Here is a 24,111-nt window from a genome sequence, read left to right on the forward strand (position 1 = left end):
TGTCTTCTAGGTGGAAGAAATGCATTTCAGAGTATTTGGGTAGTTTGGATCACTTGCTCTCTGGAAATACAAAAAAAGTACCCAAAACACAACTCACATACACTAAATATATGAAGTCAGAAAGGAACTGACATCTGTTAAGTACTTTAATGCAATAGAAACTGAAATGATGACCATGATGTATAGTGAATGCAAGTTTTATAGAAGAAAATGGCACATCACCTCAATATTAATTGCTTAATGACACAAAACTGATGATATAAAAACTGCTCTAGGTGGCCAAAGTTGAGTATAGTCAGGCTGGTGTAACGCTCTGAACTCCAAATATCTGTTTGACATTCTGCCTAAGGTTATATTCTTCTTTTTTTTCTCCCTTCTTGAGATGGTTTCTTTTTCATTCTTGTTTTTTGCATCCTTTGGAGTGTCTTAGCTTTCTTCAGCCTAACCCTCCTGGGACAGACAAAGATAGAAAACTTCAGTTTGCTGCTATTTTACTCTGCTTTACTTAGTGCTTTAGAGACAGTCACTTTCTGGTATGTGAGGACAAGATGTCATGAGGCACATAGTACAATAGTAAACTCAGGCTTTGATCTATTGCTAGAAGTGGATGTGGGAAGAGAGAAATATATATATATATATATATGACTCTTTACAGGAGTAAACAGAAGTTACTGAGATACCACAGCTCAAAGAAAATGGGTCGGGTGAAACCTGCTAGAGTCTTCCTCTGACTTAAGCAAACTAGCTACCAGCCCTGTTTATTATTATACATAGGTTAAAACTTTCGGTGTGATCATTATTTTCATCCAAAATCAGGGTTACCAGACCTTCCATGTAGCTACAGGCCATTGTCACATGATCTCAACTTCATGGCTTTGTCAGTGAGAGCTTGGCTCTTCTCATCCCCAACTGCCTCGTTTGGAGAAAAGCTGAGCAGATCCCTGGCAATTTGCTGAGCTGTTCAGGCCATATTTTGCAGGGAGTCTATCTCCTGCTGACAAATGCCTGCCATTCATCTCATATTGAAATCCCTCACTCAGGTCTCTTATTCACAAAAAAAAAAGGGGGTTGGAGGCAAAAAAGAACACAATATTTTTCCCTTCTAGATATATTTTAAATGTGACCTTGTCTCCTGCTCAGGTTTGTTTATATACATTGGCACATCAGAAAAATGACTGGCAATGTTAAATACTGTGATTTGAATTAGTGGTTTGTGTAGCATCCAAATAATCTGAATAAAGTACATTACAAAAATGCTGGAAATTGACATTACGTCTATGTTGATGCACATTTCAGTTGCCAAGAAAAGAGCAGTTTGGCTGGAGGATCCAACAAAATCTGCTTAGTGGGTCTTCCTTGGCGAGAGCCCACAAAGCAGATTGCTTTCATACAGTACTCCCTTAATCACTGTAAAGAGGTTTCAGAGAGATTAATAATAACTAGTGCAGTTGTTACACCCACGCACAGTGACTCAGACGCACGGCCCAGGGAGAGTCTTTACCTGTGTGGGCCACACAGACACATGCCAATATTTAGTCCAATAAAGTTGTCTTTCCAGCAGCATGAATGATAATCTTGGAGGTAGATGATGACAGGGCCTGTCAAACAAGCCCCTATACTGAGACACAGCCCAATATATAACAGCATCTCACTAGAGCCACATTAAAGACTGCAGTGAAATCCTCTCACTCTTTCTCCCTTTCTCTCTCAAATATCAGCAGCACTGATTAAAACAAAATAATACCTAGACCCAGCATCATGCTGTGCTGCAGTGAGAGGACTCTAAGAGTAATGAGGGCCCATTTGGTTTAAATGAATTTTTGGCGAGTATTTCTGAGTGCAGGGCTGAGGCAGCTGGCTGTTAGTCAGATGTGATGCAGGCAGGAGGTGATCAGGCAGTGTTGTGGCAGCGGGGGGTGGTGGAGGAGTTCTGAGCTGCTGCTGCTCCTCATGCTAAATATGTGGATAGCTTTGGTGCTACTGACTGTGCTGGCTACAGCAGACACCCATCCATGGTTTTGTCTCTTTTGGACCTGTTATTTAGCTTAAATTTTGTGGGGTTTATGTTATCTCATCCCCCATTTGTGACATAAAAGAGCAGCAATTGTGATTTGATTAACCTCCCTGGGAACAAGGAGTGCTCAGGAATACTCTATCCAAGTCTTTAGTCAGCTACAGATTAGCAGAGAATAATAATTCAGTGGCTGTTACAGAGCAAGTTCCATGTAGCAACCGGAGTTAAATAATTATGGATTGCCTCCGGCTTGCAGCTCATTTGATAGCAAAGCTCCTATTGACTTCAATGGCACGCGAGATTGTGGAAGCCTTGGAATAGTGGCAGGAGTAAGTCAACCATAACATTATCTAGGGAAATAAAAGCCTTCCAACAAGAGAAACAGAGATAAATTGAGGACAATTAAGAAATATTTGAGCTCTCATTCCTACTGCAATATGGTAGGAAATCAGGCTCTGAATGAATTAATTTTGTGGTCAAAAAGCTACTTTGGAGAGGAAGAGAAAAGCCAGATCCTATTTGTCTAACTTTATCTCCTTCTATGAGAAGGTAACCCACTTGCATGAGGCAAAGACTCGGGGCTGATGTTTACCTGGACTTTAGTAAAGTTTTGCCTCTGTTTCCCACAGTATTCTCCCAGAAAAGCTGGCTGCTCATAGCTTAGATGGGTATACTCTTCTCTGGGTAAAAACCTGTCTGGATGTCCTGGCCCAGAGAATTATGGTGAATGGAGTTAAATCCAGCTGGTCACTGGTGGTGTTCCCCAGGACTCTGTTCTGGAGCCATTACTGTTCAGTATTTTTATCCATGATTTGGGTGAGGGGATCAGGTGCTCCCTCAGTCAATTTGCAGATGACACTAAGAGTGTTGATCTGCTGGAGGGCAGGCAGGCTCTGCAGAGAGACTGGACCAATGGGCAAAAGCCAATTGTATGAAGTCCAGTGAGATGAGGCACTTGGGTCACAACAACCCTGGGCAGCAGTACAGGCTTGGGGAAGAATGGCTGGAGAGCTGCCTGGCTCAAAAGGACCTGGAGGAGCTGATTGTCATCCACTGACTGTAAGCCAGAAGGTGTTCAGGTGGCCAAGAAAGCCAATGGCATCCTGGCCTGTATCAAGAATAGAGTGGACAGCGGGACCAGGGCAATGATCATCCCCCTGTACTCAGCACTGATGAGGCCGCACCTTGAATCCTGTGTTCACTTTTGGATGCCTCATTACAAGAAAGACATTGAGGTGCTGGAGTGAGTCTAGAAGAGGACAGCATAGCTGGAGAAGCATCTGGAGAACAGTTTTTATGAGGTGTGGTTGAGGAATCTAGGGTTGTTTAGCCTGAAGAAAAGAAGGCTTAGGGAAGTTTTACCACACCATGCAGCTGCCTGAAGGGAGGTTGTAGTCAGCTGGGGGCCAATTTCTTCTGCCAAGTGACAAATGAAAGGATGAGAAGAAATAGCCTCAAGTTGTTCCAGGGGAGATTTAGATTTGATATTAGGAAAAAAATCTTCACTGAAATGGTTGTCAAGCAGTGGAACAGGCTGCCCTGGGAAGTGGTTGATTCACCATTCCTGGAGGTATTTAAAGGACATGTAGGTGTGGTCCTTTGAGGCATGGTTTAGTGATAGACTTGACAGCATTACATTTGTGGTTGGACTCAATGTTATCAAAGGTCTTTTCTAACCTAAATTCTCTATGATCCTTTTCTATGAAAAGCAGGAGAAACTTCTTTTCTGACCTTCAATGTCTCCCTGTGGTGAAGGGGCACAGAATTTATTTGGGGCAGTACAATGTTGTCTGGCTCACCTAAGATTTTCTTTTCAAGTTGTTTGTCTAACCCCTGCACCCCCAGGCCAAATCACACAGAGAAAATGACAGGAATATGGAGAGGGGCAAATTTACAACAAAGTGTGAAGTACAATGTGAAACTGAAAAAGAGGTTTGGTATTCTTGTTTTAAGAGAGAAAGTCAAACAGAGATTGAACTTGAACTTCTGTTTAATGTTTTTGTCCTTTTGGCAACCTGCAGAAAAGCACAAAGAGCCTCAATAGTCAGAAACATTTTCATACCAGAAATCACATCAATAAATTTCTGCTGTCCATCCCAAAGTTGTATTAGCTAACTCCCACAATTTTTGCTACAAAGTAGGCTGCTTCTTTAAATTCATAGTGTTCAGTGCTGTCATTGTCTGCACTGTACACAGCTAATCAGTTTTGTTACAGACTGGCTGGATAAGAGCAGTGTTTCAATAGCCAATCCCCTAAATGGATCTATAGACCCTAAAATAAATTAGCAACCCATAGATTATTTCAAGTTCCAGGCTATTTGCCAGAAAACTAGCATGCAGTACATATGATAAAGTGTGAAGGTGCCTGCATTTATGATTTCATAAATGAGTGTGTGTGGGAAGATAGAACTAATTTTTTGTTTTTTTCAAATATCTATATATTTATTGAAATTGGCAGCTTCAATTAATTTACTTAGTTGAATTAAGTTGACTTAGGTGCAAGCCACATGTGTTTTAGAATTCTGTATGTTGTTTGTCTTGTTTGTTTTGCATGATCTGTCAGAAGCCAGATTGCAGAGGGCCTTAAAGATCCTCTGTGGCATAAATAGTGTGATGTGCTGTTATGTACAGAAGCCTCTTTTCACCTGAAGTAGCTTTTCATGCATTGTCAAGACTTTCCAACTCAACATGAAGAGTTGTAAAATGAGAAAGAATAAAAGGCTCAGCCTATAGGCATGTTTTAATACAGTAGAAAAAAAGAACAAGTAAATTGGTAAAAAGGTTAGAAAGATGAAGGGAACAGGGAGGAAGGTTGAAGAGACTGACATGATCAATAGTTTGCCAAAGGAAGCACTGCTGCTGTGAGGTCTGCACTCAGTTATGAGATAAGAGAGAGCGATAGAACTACACCACTAGAAGCCACATAAGGTCAGGGAAAACCTACAGAGAGTGTGGACTGTCCAGTGCACCATGTGAAATAACAGTGGTAAGCTGGTTTAATGGTAACACAGCTATAGAAAAAGTGTAGCTTAGAAGTCACTGTTTAAAATTATGAAAAAGTAGTGTCACTAAAATTGTTATGGGGGTTAAGTTTTTTCCCCTGCATTCACTTATAACATTTCTTTTTAAGTAAAAATCTCTCTGGTAAACACTAGGAAGAGTAATTTCAAAATACACAGCGTACTGGGATAGGGATACTTCATAGATTTACAGTTGCTAGTAAATTTAGTACCTAAATTTCCAGCAATAAAAATCTAAATAGTTAACATGAACATGTAGTCCATTTCTTTCCTGCCCACAAATCCACTTGAATATTCCTTCCTTTTCATTTTAACTTACTCTAAGGATAATTTCCAAAAACTGTTGCTTGTTTGTTAGCTTCTTTCTGTATGTTTTCAGAAAAAAACAAAAAACATCAATCAAACAAGTTTGGATTTAATGTGTTATTCACATGTTATTTCTGTGACACTATTGAATAATTATGTGTCTGTGAAAGTGTTTGGTAGAAATTCAAAGGATTCCAAATCTGCTATCAGTAAAAATCCTAAATATTGACTGTCCTGAAGTACATTCTTGACAGTAAATTTTTTCTGCCAGAGTTTTTATAGGAAGAAAACATAAAATGGACAGAAACACTGTCATAAAACAAACAAACAAACAAACAAAAAAACCCCAAAAAACTTTGCCATTTCTTTTCAGATAACTGCAATAGTTCATTGTCTTCTTCTTCCAACTGGTGAAAAATTCCTATTCTAGTTGTTTTTTGATGACAAAACCCAAAGCCATGTTCTAATTACCTTTGCAAATTACTGTAGTTCTTTGTTTTAATTTTTTTTCTTAAAAATATCCCTCTATGCAGAGGAAAGGAGAGAGGGAAATTTCCACTTGGTCCCCTCCTTGCCACACCTAACAGAAATTCTTAGAGGATTTCAATATCTCTTATGTGCTCCCCTGTCCTTTCCCCAGCAGAGTGTGAAGAGTCTGCATATGACATCATTATTGGGGATGAGCTTATAATGAATGCAATAATGTAAGAAAACGGCCTTTTCAGCACCTGCTGTGCTGAATGCAAAGACTGCTTCCCTTCATGGCCTGTTGGTGCTGTGACTCCTCATTGCAGGCATGGTGAGATGGGAGAGCTGTGTGACACATCTGTCTACAACTGTCTGAGAGAAGCCTCAGGACCTCTGTGCCAGTACAAATCTGTGAGTGGAGTGAATCTGTGTGAGGAGAACCTCTCATGCAAATAGTTGGAATGGGAAGGACCAGTGTATTTACACCTGCCCTGGCCTACCTTTTCTGAAACCAAAAATAAAATTACATACATGCTCTGTTATCACTCCCAGACTCCCCTTCTCTCTTTGAGAGTTAATGGTGTGTGTATGCCTTTGTAAAAAATGCTGTAGTGGGAATTAATGCTTAGGAGAGTCCACACAGTGTTGGAGGTCAGAGAGTCAAAGATACCCTTCTGTTTATCCGCTTGCAGTAAGGCAGGATTTAAATGCTCATTCTGAGATTCTCCCTTGCAGCCTTCCTTGACCCAGTCTGGAGTTGGCTGTGACTAATTAAAAGAGAATAAATATGTCAGTGCTGACCCCAGGGATAATGCAGAGACAGGTCCTAATTTCCAGTTTTCAGATGTTGAACTGTGATGAAATGGTAACAGTGATACAGAGCTTCACGGTCCTATTAAGTCTACTTTATACAGTCAGCATAGAAAATCTGGTGGAATGAATGACCTTGACTGTACTTCCCTTCACTCTCTAGATATAACCCAATATATCCTAATTGGGATAAATGCCACTGGTACCTCAAACAAATGGTATTTGTCCCATCATAATTTTTTTTAGCGTCACAGCATATCTGCTGCTCTTATGTGCCCTTGCCATGACCAGTCCTTCAGTTTTCTGGAAGGAATCATCACCTACTAACCACAGTCCTACTTGTCCTTAAGTTTCAAAATTGCATGCATTCCTGTATCAGGAACTTACACAGAAGAAACTGTGAGGACAGCATCACATTTGGTCTGTGAGGAGACACCATATCAGAATTTGCCATAGTAGCAGGCACTGTGATTTGGGAATCAAGGGGCAAAGTACCAAACTGATGCAATCATCAGCTAGCCTGGCTGAGCATATGAGCCAGTGAACAGGGCTGCCAAGCTGAAGGAGCACAGAACCGTAAACCTGCCTTCAGAAACACCACAAGGTGCGAACTTCAGGCTTGTCAGTCTGTACCACTGTCCAATACTACAATGAATAAATCATTATGTTAGAAATTAAACTCAGCTTTCAGCTCGCCTGGGATGGTGCCAGCCTGTCTGAAGCATGCCTGAGGGGACAGCAAGGCATGGGATGGTGAACTGAGCAATTCATGACAACTTGTGCTGGCACCCTCAGCCATCCTAAGCGGGTCAACAATACAGAATATGTTCAGAGAAAAGACTGAGACAGAAAGATAGCTCAGAAGTGTATCTTTCTTTTTGCTGTGATTTCCCCCCTGCCCAGTTCCTGGGAACATGACATACATTTTGTAGATCATAGGTGGCAGGGAAAATGGCACGATCCACTCCTTCATTGTGCGTTTGTTCATTTGCCCCTACCTTCATTGTGCGTTTGTTCATTTGCCCCTAATCTATCTCCTCTGGTCTAAGAGGCTTTTCTCATGTCATCAGCTGCTTTGACTCAGTTACTTTTTATAACCTACACAGCTTTTATTTTTTAAGATGAGGATGTGGCTATTTCTACACCTTGTCTGGATTTGAGGAGCTGTTTGTAAAAGAAGGGAGAGTTGAACTCACAGGTGAAATGAGACCCCAGTGCACATGAGGGCATAACCTGGGCTTTGTTGTGGGAGCCCAGAGGAAGAGGAGAGAACTCTGAAATTATTGGTTGACTAAATAAATAATCTATGCCTATTATATGCATTCAAGCCTTCCAAAGGGGCTACATAAAGTAGCAAAAGTGCCACATAAAATGTCGTTGGGTCATTGGCTAATCCCTAGAGATTGGCTAATCGCCAAACATCGTGATAGCAAATCAACTCTGATATCTAAAGCACAGAATCTAAAGAGATTGACCATTCCACTGAGCTGCACAGGACCCTGTAAAACTATGTCTAGATCAGCTGAGTTCAGAAGTTTAGTCCATTGGGCACTATTCTCTCAGCTGCACAAAGCACTTTCTTTCCTCCTCGCATTGATTCTATACTGAAAAAGAGGCTTGTGTGTTGAGATTTTCTGGCAAAATTTTTCTGCCAGTTCTGCTGGTGTCACTGGAGTGACATGAGTTACCAAAGTACTATAGCTATCTGTAAAATTCAGCACAGACACGATACATGTACAGGCCCATGCACTGCTTTTCAAAAAAACCAAAAAATAAACAAAAAAAAACCCCCTCCAAAACCAAAACCAAAACAAAACAAAAACAAACAAACCCTCCGAAAACAAAAAAACCCCAGCAGGGTTAGGACATAATGAACCTAATGAACATAGGACTTAAGCCTTTTATTTCTGACAGAATTATTTGCTTGTAAGCACAATGTTGCCAACATGTGATTTTAGCAAGGTGTTAAGTGATTTTAAGGAAATCAATCTCCTTCTACTTCCTTTCTATGGAAACATGAACTTACTGAAATTGTTGCATTTTTAAAGCATAAATCATAGTGAAAAATAAACTGATAAGAAACATATTTGTTATCTACTTTCAGGCTTTTATTATTTCCAGTCCAATATTCTGCTAATGACTAATCAGTCTGATAACTTTAAGGGATAGAGTTTGCTATTTTGGACTATTCCCCTAGATCAAAGTTATTTCTATAGCAGTTATTCTTAGAAGCATTTATGGAAGAAAGGGAGTGAGCGAAGCACCAGAAGAGGAGTGACTCACAGCACTACTAATTGCCAACCAAAAAAAAGTCTTTTGCTTTGCAAATCAGAAAATCAGATGCATTTAAAAAACAAAAAAATACCTGCTATATATTTGAGAACCAAACACTGCTCATGATCTTTTGCTATTAAAACTATGTGGGATGGGTGCACAACCAAAACCAGTGACTGACAAACATCTGAAATTACTCCTTTCAAGATCTGTATCTCTCCACATCATTTACCTGCCAACCCAAATTCCCATCGCTCTTGCCTCTTTCTTTATCATCCCTGCAACATCTGCTTGCCTTTGATTTTTTCATCTTCTGTTGTTCCACAGCTTGAAATATGTTAAGTAAAAGGCAGCTAAAGGGACTGCTAGCAGCCTGCAAAAATTTCAATTTCTAGGTCTCTGGCTAAGATCCAGGCAGGTCAGTGGCAACTGAAAGTGATTACCACCTCATGCCTGCTTGCTGACCTCAGTGACATTTATTGTTGGACTGGCCACAGCAGTAATCTCAGCAGGAATCACCCACTCTGTGCTGAAATCAAGCTATTGTCTCCCCTGCAGAGTCAAGGTTGTGGCAGGGCTGTCTCCAAGAAGCCACAGAAACAGACACCTTCATCTTCATCTTCCTTTTAAATATATTAAAATAACTCATTATTCTTATTTTCCAGCTTATACAGAGATAGAATGAGAGCTAAGGCTGTGCAGAGCTAAGGCTGTGCTTAAATACTCTGCAGATGACTTAACAATAAGCATTACTCTATGTAACTGAATAAACTAAGTAAGTATGGGTATAAAGCTCAGCGTTTATTGAGGTGACACATTATCTTTCTCTCCAGGCAACTGGTTTGCTTGATGTGTCCAGTGAAAGAGAGAGAGAAGTCTCCATGTCTCATGCTGCAGCCTGATCATGGCTGTTTCCAGGAGAACTGAAGAACTGTTTTCCCCTTTCTTCCTCTCATCCTATGTTGTGATCTGTCAAGACCAGGAGCTGGTTTGTCCTTTGCTCTTCACATATCTAAATTAGAAGCAGAAACATCCTTCCTTCCTTCCTTCCTTCCTTCCTTCCTTCCTTCCTTCCTTCCTTCCTTCCGACACTTCCTTCCTTCCTTCCTTCCTTCCTTCCTTCCTTCCTTCCTTCCTTCCTTCCTTCCTTCCTTCCTTCCTTCCTTCCTTCCTTCCTTCCTTCCTTCCTTCCTTCCTTCCTTCCGACACTTCCTTCCGACACTTCCTTCCTTCCTTCCGACACTTCCTTCCTTCCTTCCTTCCTTCCTTCCTTCCTTCCTTCCTTCCTTCCTTCCTTCCTTCCTTCCTTCCTTCCTTCCTTCCTTCCTTCCTTCCTTCCTTCCTTCCGACACTTCCTTCCTTCCGACACTTCCTTCCAACACTTCCTGCCTCCCTCCCTCCCTCCCTCTCTCTCTGGGGACTACTTGTGAATATTTTTTGTAGTGCAAAAGCAAACCCTTCACCTCCTCTGAGAACCTACACTAGCATTAGAAAATGAAGTTTTCAATTTCAGAGAACTGTACTGTCAGATTTCCATTAATGTTTTACCCTTTTCTATGCTCATGAGAAATCTCTCTACTTTTCTTTTTCTTTTTTATTTTTCCTTCCCCCAAGAAATCCCAGCTACCAATATGAGAATTTTGCCCTATTTTTTCACTTTCTTTATTCAGAAAAGGACACAAAAACATAATCTCTATAGGTAAAAACAATCAAAGGGAAAGTAAATTAAAAAAAACAAAACCTTTACTTAAGGGAAAAAATAGAAATCCATGGTTGAAACTACATCAGGGATGTTTGGAGCCTGCCTCAACATTTTGTGGTGCTTGGATAGCCAGTATAATTTATATCAGGTTAATAATGATTTAAAGGTTTTTCTATTGAAACACACAAATCACAACTGAGCAGAATTTTATTCCCAGAATAATGTCATCTAAGTCATCTTGGTTAAATTTTTCCTATTCATTGTCTTCATATGTTAACTCTTTAATAAATATTTCAATAATTTGCTTACAGATAGTTCCTATAAAGGAACAAACATTCAAATTCAGATATCTAAATCTGAATTTCCAGTGCTGGAAAACTTTGGCTCATTGTTGTGCAGCCTCAAGGAAGGGAGATGACATTTATCAGTTCACATCACTGAGGGTTCCTGACCTGGGTGTGGTAACTGACATACTGGCTAGAGGCAAGACACGTCACAGCCCCTGGTCTGGGTGATGCTCTGATGGGTAACGGTTCTGCAGCTTTGAGTCACAGAAACAGACCCAGGGCTCAGGCTCCATCTCATACTCCTTGTCAGCAGGTCCAAAGAGAGGAGCATGAGACTGCTTAAAAAGGGAAGGAATAGCTCATGCCACCAATTAAAAGCCAGGATAAATAATTTCCTTTATACTTTCATCCAGCTGACAGGCCAAAATGAGCAGGTGTGTTCCTCTGCTGTGATGGCTCTTCATTTCCCAAGGTTCCTGCAGAAGAGGCATACTTCCAAACTTGAGTCATCTAATACAGGCACTGAGGTCCTCTACATATTCACCGGGGAACAATTCAAAGTGCATGAGTAAAGAATATCTTGAATAAATTAAGCTCTTTAGCATGAACACAGACATAGTGGGTCAGTCCAAAGAGCCAGCTAAGCCACCACTCTGCCTTTGACATAGCCAACAGCAGATGCTTGGGGAAGAGCAGACGGGTAGGACATTCATATCTAAATTTTCTTCCTCAGTTACTTTTTCACCTACCGGTAGTTATATATCAGGTGGACTTCCTAATGTGTCCATGGTTTGTATGAACTTAGAGAAGATACTCATTTGCCTGTCTCTCTTTGAACTCAGGTAAATATTCAGTGTCTTCAATATCTAAGGGCAGGATTTATAAAGTTTAACTATGTGAGAACGTTCATGGGAGATCACTGTGAAACTGTGACACTGCTGTCTGTGGAAGCAAACTTGAGATGCATGAGGGAAATTGGGAACTAGAGGACAGTGCAAGCACAGCAATTTTTTTTCTAGCCCTTTTCCTACCTCTGAGATGCACTCACAGCTTTTTGCTGCATGAAAGGCATGCTGAGTGCAATGTGAAAATGTATCTGAGTTAGATGTGTGGAAGGTCCCAAGCTGATGAAGTGCATGAATCAGATGCCACATACAGTCCATGAAGTTTTTGATGTGACCAGCTTAAGGGCATTTCTTATAATATCTGTTATCATCAGACAAAAATAGTTGTCAGGAATCTAAACTAAGCTTGCACAGGGTCTAAGGAATGAAAAAATTGGGTTGGTGTTACCGTAACAATCTACTGGGCAATTTGGCATCTTTCCATAGATTATACTCTTTCTCCCCTTAGAATTGTAAATAAATATGTGGAAAAAAATTCTAAAGTGTAAGCTCAATTTTTGGTCACATATGCCCAATGATCAATTTTTTATCAATCTCTTGCATTGCACAACAAATCTGAACTCAGCTTGCCATAAAATGTCAGCAACAAATTCTGTTGGTTGTACTGTGACTGGGGTTACAGTGTGCATGGATTTAGCATGAAGGGAGCTTATTATCTACTACAAAATCATAGAATTAGAGTTTTTTAGGTTGGAAAGGATCTTTAAGATCATCAAGTCCAAGTGTTACTCTCACCAAGTCTAAACCATTAAATCAGTTTTCACAGATGCAGTATAATTAGCTTGTGGAAAATATGATACCAATTACAGGTTATAGAAAACTTTAGTAACCCTTTGAACCTTGTCAGGATAAGCACACACTGTAGTTACTCTAGTTTGTAAAAATTGTCACTCATAGGTATATGTTTCTGCTTCTGCTTCTGCTATAAAAAAAATTATCCAGTAATGGATTGCAGAGATCTTTTAGACAGAACACACTGAAGCTACTAAAAAACATGCAGTTGGAGGAGAGCTTCAGTGGGCTATGAAAAGGCATACACTCAAGAAGAAACAGCATTTGGATGTGTAAGAACATAACCTAAATGAGGTGTAGACTGGACTGTCTTGAGCCATGAGCACCGCAGGCCACTGCTTAGGGTAGGAGATTGCTGGCATGTTGATTGTGCCAATAAATTTCGCTTCTGCCAAAGGCTCGTGCTTCATACCTGGTGATATCTGGGTTAATTTTGCATGCTGAGGAAGAGGTTGAACTTTGGATTAGGCCAAGATACATCATTTTATATCACTAGCTCCCAGGCAATATAAAATGAGCCGCTCTTGCTGAGGTTGGAAATGACCTCTGGAAGTCATCTGGTCTGACCTTCTTGCTCAAGCAGGGTGACCTAGAGCAAGTTACTGAGGACTGTGTCAAAATGGCTTTTGGGTATCTCCAAGGAGGGAGATCCACATTCTCCCTGGATAACATATTCCAGTGTTTGGTCACGCTTGCAGTAAAATAAAGGGGTTGCTGATGTTCAGACAGAGCCTCCTGTGTTTCAGTTTCTGCCCACTGCCACTTCCATTCCACATGAGAAATTGTACAGGCCTGGTCTGGTCTTGGCCCTTCAATTTTGAGGTGGCTAATTCAAGACTGCCTGCATGGCCATGAGCTGACTTGGTAGCCTGTTGTCAGAAGCTAGCTCCAGCCTTTAAGTTGCCTTAAGACTGTAAACTTGAACTACACAATAAAAAAAAATTGAATATTGTGCATACAAATTCAAGTGACTATCATGAGATCCAGACAAATGTCACTGTATTCTTTCTTCATCTAGCTAGCTGGTTTCTGAGAAAACTCCTCCAGACTATAAAGGGCAAGCAAAAGCCATTTGACTTATATCCAGTCTACAAATTGAGTTGTTTCTATCCTATTTTTCAAGTCCTCGTTTATATCTGATTAGCTAATATCACCCAAGAGCCAGACCATTTGTTTAACACTAACTGCTTCCAAAATATTTCTGTTAGTATCATCTAGAAAAACTGATGTCAGTTCTCTAATGAAACAAAGGGTTATTATAATTCACAGAGCCATGTAACAACATTTAAGGCTGGGATTGATACTTGCTCTGGAGCTTATGCAAATGAAATTTCCTTTTTGTTTCTACATCAACAGCTTAAAAAACCCTTCAGTTCTAAAAATGTTCAAATATGTAGAAGTACAGATGGAATTTTCTCACCTTTGCCTTTACAAAGTCCATTGAAAGATCAAAAAAGATTTGTTTAAACTTGATCTTTGTCCCATAAATTGCAAGGATCCACAAAAAGCAAATAATTCACAGTTATTAACAGAGATTTTACAATACCAGTGCATACAATAAACTATGTATACCAAAGTGTGATTTGCTCCTTGAATCTATCTGTATGGACTGGAATACCTTCCTCCATATATTTGGGAATTAATTCAGAATGTTGTAAGTTAAAAAGAGAAAAAGAGCTTGTCCTTTTTTTGTATCAGACTTGCTGAACAGCAAGCTCAATGCTTTTTTTTTGCTTCTATCCTGCCTTTATGTTCTCTCAATTGATTTGCTTAAGACTTCAAATGGAGTAAAACTCCATGTACCTTGGCAGGACCCCGAGGAAGAGACCACATGGCTGCACTGTGCCTGGAGAAAACCAACAATGATATCTTGGTTTGGTATCCTGGACTCAAGCCAACATCATTTCTGTCCCGCCTTGAGTGCAAGGCTGTACCCTCCATTTGCAGGGTACAGACACATTTCTCCTGGCAGGTCTCTGTTGGGGGGGGGGGGGGGAGGGTTGAGCCAACACTCAGAGCTCTGATGCCTATGAGGAAACAGCCCACCAGAAGAATCACAAGTCTGAAACAGTCTCACCCAATGAAGAAGCCAGAATTTGGCCCAATCTAGGCAACTAAGACACACAACTGTATTTAAAGTAACTTTCGTAGTTATTGACTTCTGGACGGATACATTGGTATTTTCTGCCTATCAGTTTAGATAACAAGCTCAAACTACACAGTGCACTTCATTAGATACTATAGGCAAGCTTGATTGCATCTCAGCTAATTATCTGAGATTTAGTGTTTTTCTAACACTGAGGTGGACATTCAACCTTTTTTCCCCTCCCTCTCCCCTCAATTAGAATAGATGTAGTGAAAGAAGGTATAATAACTCCAGAAATAATTGGACTTTTCAGCAGTCTGTGACAAGCTGTCCAACACATATTCATACAGTCCACTCTGCTTTTACAAGCTAAAGCCACAGATTGCAATTTATGGCTGCTTCTTGAGGTTGAAATTAGAAAGACTATTAATGTTAGAAGGAAAATATATTAGCAGAAACGCTTGCTGGATCTGAAAGATCTGCCTTTTGGCTGAGATCAATAACCAGAAAGCCCAAGGCTGATTTTTATCAGAATATGGAGTGAATGCCTAGGAGAATGGATAATAAGTGCTGTCTGGGGATTTCATTGCCTTCCCACAACCATGTGAAAAATGTAGCCACTGGGTCCCACAAAATTATAGGCTTCATTGTGATGAAAGATCCAGTTTGCTTTTGTTTAACTAGCAATAAAAATTTTGGAGCACTAAAAGTTGAAAACTGCTATTGTAGCCTTCAGCTTAGAGGCATAACATGACTTGTGCCCACTGAATGAGGTAGTGGTTGCAGGGACTTTTTTTTCCTGAGGTGTTTGCATGGCACCTATGTGGCTGGTTCCCAAGGACAGCAGTTGATTCTCTGGTGTGCCAGTTAAGTAACCATAATTCAAAGGATATCTGCCACAGTAAGACTCTCATTGGAGCGACAAACAAAGTTCATATGACCATGTGGATCCGTCAGTGTTGGCTCTGGTAGGTATCTATTTTCACTCCTTGTAAACAAGCTGAAGGCAAGGAAATCAGTCATTACCTACGGGCTTTCCTGCTGGGAGATCCTAGAGGATGAACTCAAGGAATTGTTCCTCTTTCTTGAGGACTGTGGCCTGCTGACCTCAGAATCATCATGTCCGCATGCCAATGGAAGGAAGTGGGATGTGTGTGACCTGTTACAGTTCCAGAAGGCAACTCTTATGTTAGAAAGTTTGTGCCTGTGTGCGTTGTTAAGACTTGTGATGTAATTATTTGGATGCATCTGTACCACTGGAAAAAAAAAAACCAACAGATCCAGACTGAGGGGTGTCTGCATACATGCTTAAATAGAAGGACTCTAGATTGGATTTCTGGTGTTGACCACAACACAGATGCCCATTTCTGTCAGCTAGAATCTGTATTTTCACAACATGCTCTGTATTACATATATGTGTACCTCACTCTGAAACAGCAGAGAATGTGCACCTGAGGGATGTGCATTATTTATGACCTGTAAAACAGAAGGGACTTGCTAGACATGCACATTCAGTAACAGGCCATTGAAGCCAACAGTTTCTCCTTTAGTCATGTCTGAGTGCTAGAGTCTGTATACCTTTCTGCTGTACAGACTTTGCCACAGCTCTTAACAAGTAGAAATAAAACAACTGTAAATGCATCAGGAAAATGGAGAGGTGTCTTTGACATTGTGGGAAAACCTCACGGAGGGCATTCATACGCCATATTCAATTTATTACTTATGATTTGTTTATACTTAGCCATGTAATGTATCCAGAGAGAGAAAACAGGTCATGTTTTAGTAGTTCAAATGAAATAAAGAATATGCATACAACCTGACCTACCCATGCTCTTGGAGCAATCTGTGATTAGCAAGTGACAAAATGAGTGATACAGGATAGTTCAGAGGAATAGGTAACAGGTAACATTCTCACAGGAGAAGGCCACTCACGATTCAAGGTGATACACGTGGCTTGATACTGTTTGAACAAACTGTGAATAAGGATGATATGCAATTCACAGTGGGCACTGGTGAATGAGGATAAAAAAACCAAACCTCACTTCATTTAAGCATGGAGGCAAATCTGTTAGCTGAGCTTGCAGAGACCAGCCCTGATGATCCTGTTATAACCACAGAGAATAGGTTCTTTCCTGGGAAGCATAGTTAACTAATGGCATGCACATTCCCTCCATGATAACCTCAACATAAAAGGGATCCTGAGGAAAAGGTTTTCTGAGAGGATGACAGATGACTACAGATCTTATCTTGATCTGAACTGCTGAGTTCATGGTGACTGAAGGCTGATATCTGATGTCTCATCACATTCATGGAAGCCCCCTGAAAACCTCTGTACAGCCTGTGTGAATGCAGTGCCTGGCACTGCTGGCACATCCCAGGGAAGGTGCCACAGCTGAGGCTCAGGAGCAAAGCATGCCTTCACAGTCTGTAAATCGGGGTCACTACACACAGTCTTTCCCAGTCAGCATGCAAACAGAGGGGAAAAATGAGAAGGATATTACATTTCCTGTAACATATTAGGAGCCAAAACCTTCAAGCTGAGAATTTTTATCAAGCACACAATTTAATTAAAAGGATAAATATGTACAGTGAAATAAACAAAAATGGTGAAGTACATCCTAGTAAAAATCCAGGTCAAGATTTAGGACTCTGAAAGTCCTAAGAAATTATTTCAGCCCTTTCTCTTCAATCATATACAGTTTTGCAGTTCTTAAAAAAAAAAAAAAGGCAGAGAGAAAGAAGATGCTTCCAAAATTCAGTATTCATTTGGGAAAAAACCAATTATTTTAGTGAATAATATAGGTGCATACCAAGATGTGGCTTGGGAGCTGACTGAAGCCTGAAAGAGCTGCGCCCCTACAAAGTCCTGCAGTTGTGGAGGATCCTGTCTTTTCAGGACCCAGTTCTCTCACTGTCTTGTATATCTAGGTATGTAAGACTTTCTAGGTTTTTTTCAGCATCTCAGTAACAAGTTCTAATGATGTATAAAAGAACAATATCACTGCCTATGAAACAACTAGTGAGTGCTAGGTTGTGCTATTTCATTATTATTTCACTGCAACATTGTCAATAAAGCCCAGCAAATGCAAACCTTAAAAATAGCAAGAAATTAAGGTCCTCCTGAAAAGGACTCAGCTACAGGAGAAAGTAATAAGTGCATTTGCTATGAAGTGACTTTATTTTTATTTCTATACAAATAGAAGTGACACAGAAAATGCATTAGTAACCTTCAAGTTATATTTCTTTTATATACAAGTGCTGGATTTTAGATCAAAGCAAAATTGTTTCTGATTTAGTTGTTGGCTTTTTAAAAAAAATTCTTGAGTGCTTTTTAGTGGAAGTGCACTAACATTGATATTTTCCCTAGCAGAGATGAGTAGCACGGCTAAGTGGGTAACAAATGCTTTACTCTGTATTAGAACTGTAAGTAGCAGTTAATTTACAGGCTTTCAGAAAAAGTAGGGCAAAAAAATGGAAGTTAATACATTTATTTTTTTATTTTGCCATAGTGCAGTTTTAATTTTTCTGCCCATCTGGGATTTGGCTCTACTTTGAATCAGAGCTGTGCAAATCAACATGAACCCTTTCATAACTTTTTAATTGTTCTACCTATACACATGCAAAATGGATGAAAAGAAATTGAGTGATCAGTGGTTAATTACATTACAATTACTCTTAAGATATTATATAATTTTTGACAATTATACTGATATTTATCAGGAAATTCATGTGCACTTAGATAATAATTTTTCATTTAAAAATGATTGGTAACCAGAATATATTCTGTAATTTTCTTAGTCTAAGAGTAACTTTCATTATTTCCCATAATTTCTTATGAAGCCCTTCAGTTTTGGGGAAATACCAATTTGCAGCACTATTTATTTGGGGAGCACACAGTATTACTTTTAATTCTAGTACATTACAAGGCAATCACTAAAATTCTGTAGAATCAGTAGATACTAAAGCCTACAAATATTGGAAGGTCTTGTTATCATTAGGTCTTGATTTGTACCAATATGAAAAAAAAATAATTCTTAGACAAAAGGAAATAAATCGCTATTGAGATGAGAAGATATCACTGCCTTGAGCAACCTGGTCAAGTGGGAGGCATCCCTGCCCAAGGGCAAAGGGGATGGGACTAATTGATCTTTAAGCTCCCCTCCAGCCCTTAACATTCTATGATTCTATGTTCTAGGATTCTGTGACCTACAGCTGTAGCCTATCAAGTTTGAAAGGTATCAGTGCCTTTTAATAGCTATCCAAATTATTCCATATCATTGGCTGTGAATTTCAGGTGTTGACTCTCTATTGGACTCCAATCCTACTGATATCAAAGGATTTTTTAACACCAACAAACTAGATGCTTCTCAAGACAGATGGTTATCAAATGCAATAAAAGCAGTTTTATTGAAATGTATGGGTTCTACTAAAATTAAATTGACTTTAAGTAAATATGATGTGGTAACATCCTTTGCAAAACATCAGCTGATGGTGATTTGAAGATGACTCAAAAGCACAAATCCGGATATATAACATGGATTCATACAGTTCCTGTAAGTAAGACAGTCTTTGTGGTGAACCAAAGACTGTTTTGATAACTGCACCAAGTAGATTTCAATTTATACATACTGCAGTCAGATGTGAATTTGCCTACTCTACTCAGCCTATTTGTTCATACTTAGAAATTTACAGGTAAAGGTAGATCTTCTTTCTAGAGGAGGAAGGATCTCATCTTTTAGTTTAAAACTGTTCCTGCTTGTCCAATCACTGTCTTCCCATATAAAATGTCCCTTCCTTTCTCTTTTATAAGCTCACTTACTGGAAGGCCAAAATGAGGTCTCCCTGCTGCCTTCTCTTCTCCAGGCTGAACAACCTCAGCTCTCTCAGCTTGCCTTCATAGGAGGGGCACTCCAGCCCCCAGGACACCTTTGTCACATTCCTCTGGACCCACTCTAACAGATCCTCATTTTCCTTGTGCCAAGCACCCCAGAGCTGGATGTGGCACTTGTGGTGGGGTATCACAAGGGCAGAGTAGAGGGGGAGAATCACCTCCCTCAGCCTGCTGACCACGCTGCTTTTGATCCAGCCTGGGATTCAGTTGGCCATCTGGTCTGTGAGCGCACTGTTGGCTGATGTTCAGCTTTTCACCCGCCAGAACACCCAGTCCCTTCTCTGCAGAGATGCTCTCAATGAGTTCTTCTCTCAGTCCATACTTATGTCTGGGATTACCCTGACCCAGCTGCAACACCTTGCACTTGGATTTGTTGAACTTCCTGAGGTTTTAGTGGGCCCACTCCTCAAGTTTGATGCTTCTACTCCAGACTTTGAGAATTGCAATGGAATAAGGGAAGGTAACTGAATCTTCAAAATAAACACACATTACAGATCATGGCTATGCAACAAAAACATCAGCCATAAGAACAAAGAGACTAATTTTCAAAGGCACTAACAGACATATTTCTTTTTAAAGCTTCCATCATACATCATTTTCATGGGTCAGTCAAGGAAAATGTGGAAGAAGAAACCTCTTTCCCTCTCTGAAGTCAAAACAGCGAGAGAGAGGAAATGAGAGAAGAAAGGATTAGAGGCTTCTTCAAAGTAGATGGTATCTGTGAAGAGCCTAGGACTGGAAAATAGTCATGCAATACAACATATTTGAAAAAACTATGCTCTTAAGAACAAACATAATATTCAAGAACCATATTTTCATTCTTCTCCACTATTGATGACATCAAAAAATTTTGAAGGATAGACTGATGATTCAAGGCAAAAAGTAATCTAAAGATTAAAAGGTAAAGAAATAAAAAGTTCTTTTTATTTCTTTTATATTTGGTTCCTGTAGGAGTCAGCTTTTTCAGAAAGAAACTCATATAAATAACCCTGAAAATATTATTGCTGTTAAAGCAAGTTCTTCCTAGTGTTTAAAAAATTTGAGGACAAAGCCTTTAAATAATGTCAGTTCTGTTTTTCTGTTTCATCCTTTTTTCTAGCTAAAGTTATTCATGGATAAATACTGGGTTTGCTAGTTTATTCATTTTGTAAATCTTGAAAGAACACACTAGTTACTTGTAAACCTCTTCCTTTTGGTTAAAGTCCCAGATTGATAAATATATTTCGTGAACTGCAGTTGACTAAAAAAAAAATTAAATCAGAGCATCAATACCTCAATCTTGATCCACAATGTGCCTGGGGAAGAAAATTGCCTCAATTGAATATCAATGGCAAAACTCCATTGACTTCAACAAGCCAAGATTCAGTCTTTGTTCTTTGTCATTTTGCAGATATGAAAATTCACATATTGTATCTTCTCATACAAGGCCAAGCTCAGAAAGTTATGACTTTTTGAATATCAAATAAAAGAGGGGGATAATCATTTTTTCTAACTAAGCGAGCACTTAGAAGTGAAATCAATGTTTTCATTCTTCATGGCACTTGCCTTTCATTCTTATCTAAAAGTAGTTTTCTTCTATCACTCTTGATATTTTTGTCTCCTGTGCACCAGGCTGCAAATCCATACTGAGCCTTAGCTCTCAAGGTTATTGTCTCAAATCTGGTCAAGCTCCGCGGTGACTCTACACTGCCACCACCTCACAGCTGCTTGGGGTCTCTGTGGAACACCCAATGGGGTCAGTGAGGTCCTGGGCAGATGCTGACTACAGTATAAAAAATATGACCGGGAATTACATGAACAACTCTATGAGTTTCCAGGTGGCAAAGGACTGAGGGAGCTGCAGCTGACAGAATTACTCAGGCGCCTCTGGTGTAGCCCCTTTGTCCACTAATGTGGTCCACTGAGGAATCTAGTATGAAACCTTGTAGTGAACCAACACAAACTGATGAAGGGCTTTATTGTCCCAGGATGCCAGCCTAGCACCTTTCACCTCTGCTAGAAACACAGTGAGCTGCACACAAAGAAAGGGCTTCAGCTGTCAGGCAGGGCACTGTTTTATTTTACAGTGTGGCCAGGGGGTGTGACCTCTAAACTCTCAGACCCTGGGATAAACCAAGTGAAAAACTCATTTTAGAAAGTAGCATGTTAAGTTAACAAAAATAACTTTTAAATCTTTCCCCTGAGCTCCTGAGCAGCCTTCCTGGCTAATGGATGGCTGCACAGCTACCTGGCAAAAAATACAAGCTCTCCCACTTTCCTGTGGGCAAAATAGGAGAGGCACTGCAGACCGATCCAAAAGATGCTGAGAACACTTCTATAAATATGCAATTGACTTTCCTCAGTTTTCTTTGTTGTCTCAAACAACTTCTGAATGATTTTTCAAGTAAATTTCACGCTACTCTTCAGACAACTCATTCAGCTCATTTGGCTTTATTTATTCATTCCTTGCTAGCAGACGTGTCAGAAATAAGCAACTCAATACAAATAGCAAAACAAATACACAAAATGAAATTTCAAAGGCAAGGCGAAATAAAAGAAAGAATTTATGGTGTTTTCTTGATCTTACTGGCAAACCCAGAGGAAAGTGGACATTCCTGTCTCTGGATAATGGCTGAAAGAGGGATTCTCATGGCAGAGTGAGTTCTCAATTTCTACAGTGTGCCATCCACCTGCCTGGGCACACAGTTGAAGACATCACTACCTGGTAATTTCATTCAACATTCCACTTCTGTGATTCATCTAAATTTCATAGTGTAATAAACCTTCCCTAGACACATTAGCACCACTACTAGATTAGAATATTTTACATTTATATTTGTTATCTTGGGGAGAGCATTAGTATTTTCTAGTCAATGTAATTTACATGAATGCAAGATAACTTTCAGTGTGAAATACTCGCACTGAATGTATCTGGAGGCAATAATAGCTATGAACTTTACTTATTTGTTATCTCCTAGAGGCAGATTACACTTTCTATTAATAAGAATAATCCACAATCCTGAGATTGTGCTTCAACACAATACCTTTGATAAACGTTACCCAAGTGCCAATTTTCTTTGTCTCCATAAGCATGTAGGTCAACACTGATGCTGTAACACTGCAATCTATAAAATCTCTGCTCCCCATGCTTCATCCCTGCAGAGAGCTGGCTGCTGGCTATACTTCATTTACCCATCCAAGGAATAGGAACCCATTGCTTCGCCTAATAAAATCTCTGCACCTAGGACTAATGCTTACCATGCCCAGGTGGACGCAAATATTACTAGATTGCATCAAACCCACAAAAAACCAAAAAAACAAAAAAAAACCCACAAACCCCCATACCAAACAAACAAAAACACTCATAGATAAGAAAAGTCTAAATAAAACTCAGCACTCCTTCTTTCACAGAATCTTGCTTTTGGTTTCTCCCACTTCTTTTCTGCTGTCTGTGCTCCTCCCAAACTCATCTTCTGAATGCCTGCTTGGATCTTCTCCATCTCTTATCTTGGAGCTACCACTGGTATCACTTCTGTTACTGAGGAGGCCAGTTCTGTCCAGTTACTTGGATGCCATGCCTTCTTTTCATTCTGCCTCATCTGCTGAGGCTCTCTTTGCTATGCCAGGATATGAAGTGCTTCTTCTGCATTTTATACTCAGAGCTCTGTCAGCTGCATCAACTTACATCTTGTCATAGTCATTTTGAACCAAAGGCCCCACAGAAGACACAGAAGATGTGCAAATGTTTCTGTCAGTCCCATAGGGCTCAGGTGTTTCAGCCAGATAATCATCATGGGCAAGTCAGTGGGTGTTGATTTGATTCCAAAGGGATTCCATGAATGAGCAGGGATCAAAGGGAGCTCCCTGGGCTACCCAAACAGAGCCAAGACCCTCAGAGTTGCATTAAGGGACAATAAAGAGATTCAACTGTGGACAAAACTCTGTGCAACTGCAGCCATTGGGTTTTACCTCTGTTTGTGGAATGGGGGCTAAGGAGAGGAAGGGATCATGCACTACTTTTAAGAGGCCTGTAAAATCCAATTAGGGAAAGCTAAGCCCACAGCTTGACTATGGGAACTTTCTTACAGGGCTCATAAACTTACAAAAGCACCAGTACTGCTGGACTGCATCTCTCTGAGATACAAGCCCATAATTTTATTTATTTGTAATGGTAAAAGTAAGGGGGTCAAGGTGTGCCTCTCCTGGGGATGATGTTTATATTAGAGCCCTTGAGTATGTGACTACTTCCCTCTTTGCTTTGCAAGCCTTGATGCAATATTTTCTTCCTATTTTTTAGCTATTTTATTACTATCTTCCAAAGGAGGAAAAAGACACAAATTATACAAGCACTTAGACATCTTTAGATGTTACAGTTCAATAGCAGTTTACTGCCATTTTGGTAAATTGTGCACAGCAGCAAGCCACAATTAAATGAAATCTTCATTCTTAATGTCTATATGTCTCTAAGATAAGAGTGCAGTTTTATTCTCCTTAGAATACTCTATATCTTTATTAAATGCACATGTCATTACAACATAAAATGACTGGCTCCTCAAGCAGACTCTGAAAGATGGCTG

The 24,111-nt window shown here is 39.9% G+C and overlaps 1 protein-coding gene across 1 annotated transcript in view; it reads right to left on the minus strand.

Moving 5' to 3' along the window:
• Positions 1–24,111, minus strand: part of LOC119698574 — a 341,074-nt gene that overhangs the window by 19,842 nt on the left and 297,121 nt on the right. The window lies entirely within an intron of this gene.

The sequence above is a fragment of the Motacilla alba genome, chromosome 3 (genome assembly GCF_015832195.1).
Source record: "Motacilla alba alba isolate MOTALB_02 chromosome 3, Motacilla_alba_V1.0_pri, whole genome shotgun sequence".
Lineage (NCBI taxonomy): Eukaryota > Metazoa > Chordata > Aves > Passeriformes > Motacillidae > Motacilla > Motacilla alba.